The 6,998-nt window shown below is 52.2% G+C and overlaps 1 non-coding gene across 1 annotated transcript; it reads right to left on the bottom strand.

The window, feature by feature from the left end:
- Positions 1 to 298: 298 nt before the first annotated feature.
- On the bottom strand, positions 299 to 411 carry LOC122233362. The gene has a single exon (XR_006210911.1). It is a non-coding gene; the product is annotated as a U5 spliceosomal RNA (small nuclear RNA).
- Between the last annotated feature and the right edge of the window lie 6,587 nt (positions 412 to 6,998).

The raw sequence follows: 6,998 nt of genomic DNA, 5'->3' as shown, positions 1-6,998 counted from the left end.
GGACCGCCACATAGGCCAAGGCACCGCCTCTTCAGTCAGAATGGCCACCACGTTTGTCAAGATGGCCGCCACACAGCTGCCACATCTGCCCCCCAAAAGCTGAGCCCCGCTGAGACTGGACTTGAAACGGAACACATTAATTGTTAAACTGTGACCAGACTCCAAATGGAGTGAGTCAAAACCCAGGGCAGCCTACACACTCCAAGGAATAAGAAGAAACCCGTTAGCCCTTCCCTGTGCCCCTGAGAATGCTGGGTAATTACTTTTTCCCCTTTGTCTTTTTGTTTTCTTTTAGCAGAACCACCAGGAAGCGGCTGCAAAAATCAGTTAAAGCTTCCAAAGTGCTTCTTCCCCCAGAAATCTTTTATAAAAGGTGAAAGATTTACAAGACCCGAAGAGCAAACCAAGCAGGATAATTGTTTTTGGAATGACCCCAATATTTTCACCCCGGCGACCCCGGCTGGGCATCTTGCCCCATATTTATGATTCCTGGTCCTCTGCACGCCGCCAGGCGACCTTTCTGAGCCCCCTCTGTGAGCCCCCAGTCCCTTATCGGGCCTGTAACTCACCCTGACATTATCTCTCGGGAGGGTTTTATGCACTTTAATTTAACTCCCCCCATCATTATTTCCCGGACTTCAAGGTTTTCTCTTTCGAGCTGCCCTTCCCGGGACAAGCATAATCTGTTTGCCATCAAGCCCAATAAATATGTTTGTGCGGGAGACGGAACCATTTGGGGAGGGTGGCCCAGGCCTGGGAAGCAGCCTCCGGCTCTCACCGGGGTCTGGGCAGCAGGACTGGCCCGTGTGTCCTTGAGCCACTGTCCTGCTGGGAGCCTCTCTGCCTCAGGTCTCAGGCCGGTGGCCAGATCCAGATCGAGCAAACGAAAATGCAGGCCAGCCGGTTACATTTGAATTTCAGGTGAACGATGACTTTTTTTTACTTTTAGTGGAAGTGTATCCCACTCAATTTATGCTAAAAAAAAAAAAAAAAAAAAGTGTTTGTTGTTTATCTGTGATTCTAATTGGACTGAGTATCTTATGTTTCATCTGATCTCGGCTCCTGGGGGCCACCATGCTCCCTCCCCTGAGTGTAGGTTAATCCACTGGAGAGTGGATTCCTTGATGAGGGCTCCCATAACACTGTACCACCACCGGCTTAAACAAAAGAAATTTACTTTCTTGCAGTACTTTTTTTTTTATATATATGTTTAATTTTGAGAGACAGAGCACAACCGGGGAACGGGCAGAGAGAGGGAGACACAGAATCTGAAGCAGGCTCCAGGCACTGAGCTGTCAGCACAGAGCCTGACGTGAGGCTTGAACTCACAAACTGTGAGATCATGACCTGAGCCGAACGAAGCAGGCTCCAGGCTCCAAGCTGTCAGCACAGAGCCTGACACGGGGCTCAGATTCACAAACCATGAGATCGTGACCTCAGCCAAAGTCAGATGCTTAACCGACTGAGCCCCCCAGGCACCGAGCTTTCTTGCAGTTCTGAAAGCCGGAAGTGTAAGATCAAGGTATCGGCAGGGTTGGTTTCTCCCGAAGTCTCTCTCCTTGGCTTGCAGATGGCTGACTTCTCCCTGGATCCCTCTGTGTCCTAATTTCCTCTTTTCATAAGGACACCAGTCATTCTGGATCAGAACTCACCCTCATGACTTCATTTCAACCTCATTAATTCCCCGAAGACCCTATCTCCAAATACTGTCTCATTCTGAGGTACAGGGGTTAGGACTTCAACATACAAATGTGGGAGGGGACACGTTGAAGCTCCCAACAAGAGGTCCCAGAGAGTGAAGGGGGCAGGGCAGTTCTGTGCCGAATAAATAGTCCTGCCTGGAGCACAGCTGTTTACTCCTGACCCACCCAGCCCCCCACTCTCAAAGTCCGGGAATACCATGGTGAGAAACTTCTGTCCTCGTGGCCTGACACGGGCCTCACCCTGCTGGCGTGGGGTGGGGGGAATGGTCCTCCGCTGGCGCCCGGCTATCCCCACGAGCCCCCGAGGTGCACGGAGCTGATCCCCGTGGAGCTGGTCCTTTAGGGCAGCACCTTGACGGCCCGGCCTTGGAAGACACTCTCGTCCAGCTCCACGGCGGCCTAGGCTGAGCTCTCGGAGGCAAACTCCATGTAGGCATAGCCCTCGGGGTGTCCGGGGAACTTGTCACACAGCCTGGTGACCCAGTGGGCGTCCCCACAGGAAATGAAGTAGGCCTCCAGCTCCTGGGCCCTGCCCCCTTGTCCACGTTGTCCACGTAGACTGGTCTTCGGTCCTACTCCACCTTCTCCGTGGGGGTCCCAGGGCTCATCCCTGGCCCTCGAGGTCCCTGTGCCCTCCTCCTCCCCGGCCTGGCCCTGCGCCCCGGGCTGCTTCAGCCCCTGGGCCCGCTCCATGGCCCACAGCTTCAGTTCGATGGCCTCCAGTTCCCGGTACCCGGCCAGGCCCTCCCCTTGCAAGAGATGGATCTAACCACCTCCCGCGGCAAGTCAGAGTCGAAGGCGTACTGACCAGCCACCCCGTGAAGACAAGAACCCTGCGCGTCTGGCCACCGCTGGCTCCCCAGCACCCGCACCTGGCTCAGAGCAGGGCCGCAGGGAATGTGATCGGGGCCGTCAGATGTCCTCCGCACTGTCACCTGACCTCGCCATTGTGCGTGGAGATGCTGAGCGGTCCCCGAGGGCCCCGCGGGGCAGGTATGATCGGTCAAGGAGTGCAGGAGTTCCTGGGCAGGAACGAGGCCCAGAGAGGCACAGGGGCAAATGAAGGCAATTGGAAAGTATCCAAACTATCCAATCCTGAACCGGTTCAAACGTGCCTATGTGGCCTCGCCCGTTCGTTTCCACACTAGAGGCTCTTCCGGCTCTGCCCAAAACACAGCCCATAGATATTTACTGAACGAATGGCGTCAACACAGATTTCCCTAACCATGGTTAATGCCAGCGATGAAATCACCACACTATACCCCTGACAAAAGGTGTCCGCGAGAACCTCCCAGAACACGCCCCCCTCAACCCTCCAAAAGAACCGGGCTCTGAGAGCACAAACTGTGCCTTGAAGTTCAAGAACAGTCAAAACTCCTCCATGCTGCCAGTTCCCACAGTGGCCCTACAGTCCAGAGCGCGGTCACACACGTACACACTTACGCTCTGTGCACCTTGCACTGTGAAAGTTGTACCTCGGTTCAAAAGTTAGGGGAAATAAACATAATGTCAAATGCATCTGAGTCATACAAACTGCATGGAAACACAGAAATGAAATCATGCGAAATCTGGAGAAATTTGTGTTAGGCTGTGTTTCTTTTTTTTTTTTTCTTAATAACCTTTTTTAATGTTTATTTTTGAGAGAGCGCAAGTGGAGGAGGGGCCGAGAGAGAGGGAGACACTGAACCCAAAGTGGGTTCTGCGCTGAAAGCAGCGAGCCCGAAGCGGGGCTCGAACTCACGAACCGTGAGATCATGACCTGAGCCGAAGTCAGACAACCAACTGAGCCACTCAGGCGGCCCCCCTGATTTTCCTGGTTTTGGTAACGTCTCACAGCTCTGCAAGATACTACCTTTGTGGGAAGCTGGGGGAAGGGTATCCTGGACTCTCATGACTATTTTTGCAACTTTCGTTAAGTCTACATAATTAACGATAAAATAAAAAGTTAAAAAAATTGTTTAATGTTTATTTTTGAGAGAGAGAGAGACAGAGTTATGAGCAGGGGAGGGGCAGAGAGGGAGACACACAATCTAAAGCAGACTCCAGGCTCTGAAGTGTCAGCACAGAGCCCAACACAGGACTTGGACCCACGAACTGTGAGATCATGACCTGAGCCAAAGTCGGGCACTTAACCGAGCCACCCAGGTGTCCCTAAAAAGTATTTTAGAAAATTTAAAAACACGAGCGCTTGAGGGGCTCAGTCGTTAAGCATCTGCTTCGGTTCAGGTCATGCTTTCCCAGTTCATGAGTTCAAGTCCCACATCGGGTGAGCTCGAGCCCTGCTTCGTGTGAGCCCCGCTTCTTTCCCTCAATCTCTCTCTCTCTCTCTCTCTCTCTCTCTCTGTCCCTCACTCACTTGCGCCCTCTCTCTCAAAAAGAAAAAAAATGGAAAATTTAAAAATGAGAAATGTATTGAAATCAGAACCAAATTTTTATTTACATAACATTTATGAAGCCCTAGGGAGAATTAAAAAGAGTCTAGTGAGCCCGGGTTGAGCTATGAAAGATATGATAGATATGACTTATAAACACAAAGAATTTTGTGTGGGAAAGTTTATTAATACATAACAAAGCTTGGCTGATACTAGCATAAAGAGGCACACTAAAAAGAATGATAGTAAAAAATTCATAAACATTGGATGAAGTAGAACTCTAGTATCTTAATGCTGTCTGATTTTCTCTCCTGACCCCAAGGTTATTGGATTTTTTTGTGATCATTATCCAATCATGTGCCCCTTTGATGTGAAGATTTGCTTTTACTCATCTTTGGAAGACTCTATCAACTCCTAATACTTCTAAATATTATTAATATCTTAGCTTCTGTCCTTAATAGCCCATATGAAATAAAAAAAAAACAAACAGAGAAAAAGAATACGCCTGAGTCAGAGAAAATGGCACACGAGGAGGAAAGTGTAATCAGATAATACAGTAAAACAAAGGCTTTACTCCAGGAAAGGCCATAACTACAGACGGCTGGAACCTGTCTGTCTCGTCACTTCTTATTCCCGGAGTCTGGCACAGAGAAGGCCCACGATAAATATTTGCTGAGTGAGTGAGTGAGTGACGCCTCGGTTGGACTTTGCCCCCAGCCTCACTGGCGGATGAGCCTCCTTGGGTTGGTACCCAGAACACAAAATGCTGCCATTGGAGGCCCAGAGGTCCATAGAGGCCTGGGTCTGTGCACTGGAGCCGGAGGCGGCCACTGCCCGTCCCTTCCCTGGTGCCCTGGGACCCGAGAATCCACCCTTCGGGGTCCTTGGCACTGTGGCGTGCAGAAAGGGAAAGACACTCGGGAGATGGGGGGAGCATGTGCTCCACTCAGGAGGCCTGGCCCAGCGGTCTGGGGAGGCCTCGGATCTGTAGAGACATGGTGCTTCTGGGAGGGTCTCCTGATACAATAAAAGATTATCAGCTAAATAAAACAAGAAGTGACTGGGGCCACTATGCCCTGTTGGATTGAAATCGTGTGAGCAAAGTGGTTTTCTCTGAGAGATTTATTTCCCGCGCTGGCTTCAGGCAGCCAGCCCAGCCGGAAAGAACAGGGCTGGTCTCCCTCTATGTGGGGGGTGGGGGGGTGGGGGGGGTGGCGCGGGTTTTTATTTAATCTTCCAATGAGCTGGAACAGTGAAGATGGCGTGAATGGACATTAATTCTGAAACAAATTATGAAAGCGCGATCTGGGATTCCGGGAAAGCCATCTACCCCCTGCCTTTCTGCCACTTCCCCTCACCAAGGCCATAAAATCCCTCCTCTCCACTCAAAACCCAACATCAAGCCAACTGGGTCTCCCGTTCAGGCTGAGGAGAGAGGCCTGGAATTGACCTCAGCCCAGGGCCAATGGAGCAGCAGGACTGTCCATGCCTCCAGACCTAGGCCACCTGCCTGCCTGGGCCTTGGCCCCTGACAAAGATCCCCACATTTCTTGCTCCCTCTTACTTGTATTTGCGTTCAAGGGGGCCACGAGCAAGATGGCCACCACCTCTCTCGCTCATGTGGGCTCAACCTCCGTCTCCTCCATCATAGGTACGTCAGCTCTTCTTGGGCCTTCCGGCCCCCTTCCTCACACCTAGCCCAGCCCAGGCCAGTGTGGATCCTGGATCCTGCCCTCTTCAGCTGACATCCCACACCTCACTGCCGGGCCCTGCCCAGGCCTCCCAATGCTGAGCCCAGAGGGTTCAGCATCTGAGGGTAGAGAGAGCCAGAGTTCAAGTAAGGAGCCAGAAAGCATGATATGGGGGTTTCTGGGGCCTCTGGCTGGGCCCTGGAGACACAGAGAAAAGTCAGACCCAGCACCCCTGGTGGCCAGTCTAGGAGAGGAGAGACAGCCATTGGTGAGCCTGTGCCGTGAAGAGGGCACACCAGGCATAGGGCGGTACACAGACTGATGAATCAAGTCGGCTGGGTGCCGGGGTGAGCCTGGAGGGGCTTCCAAGATAAGATCCCTGACGTGGACACTGAGTAAACCAACGGGACCAGGACATTCTGAGGGGGGAAAACAGCATTTGCAAAGGTCTGGAAGTAGAATATTTACCGTTGTGTGCAAGATCTATAATAATAGTAATAATAATAATACCAACAACAACACTTAAAATTTCTTGAGAATTTACTATGTGCTGAGCTATTTCATGCATGTTCCCTAATTTTAGCCTTTCCAACAAGCCTATAAGGAGGTAGGAATTATCATTATTTCCATTCACAGATGGGGAGACTGAGGCTCAGAGAGGCCCCGTTGCCCAACATCAAGCCAGTATGTGGGAGAGCCAGAATTTGAACCCAGGTCTGCCTGACTCCAGAGACAGTGCTCGTTGCCCCCACCATTCACTACCCCACCCCACCCCCCAACGAGATCCAGGCTTCTCCTGCTGGCCCAGCTGTGGAGGACCAGCAGGCTTTGCATCCAGGTCCATTCCCCTGAGTAAGACACTAGGGAGCCCAGGGCCCCTTCTGATGGAGCCGAGCAGCTCACCATGCCCATGGCCATGGGCCCACTTGCCCAGGACTCACATTCTTCAATGATCAGGAAACATCTGGAGGCCATATGGCTTGACATCCAATGTATGGCCACTCAAGGCTCCTGAGTCCCAGAGCCTGGCATGGATCAGAGCCAAAGGCTCGCCAGGGCTCCCATCAGGCCTGGCTGGGAGTCCCTGACCTGCTCCTTCTCCTGGCCATGGCACCTCCATCCACTAGGCTGCACGAGCCAGAAACCTGGGAGGGCCCTCCGGTCTCCTGCCTATCACTCCCCACCCCATCCCTCAGCAAGTGCCGGTACCCCCATCACAAAGCACATCCCCA

Source organism: Panthera tigris, chromosome D4 (assembly GCF_018350195.1).
Source record: "Panthera tigris isolate Pti1 chromosome D4, P.tigris_Pti1_mat1.1, whole genome shotgun sequence".
NCBI classification, from domain to species: Eukaryota; Metazoa; Chordata; class Mammalia; order Carnivora; family Felidae; genus Panthera; species Panthera tigris.
This window is presented reverse-complemented; position numbering and strand designations above follow the sequence as displayed.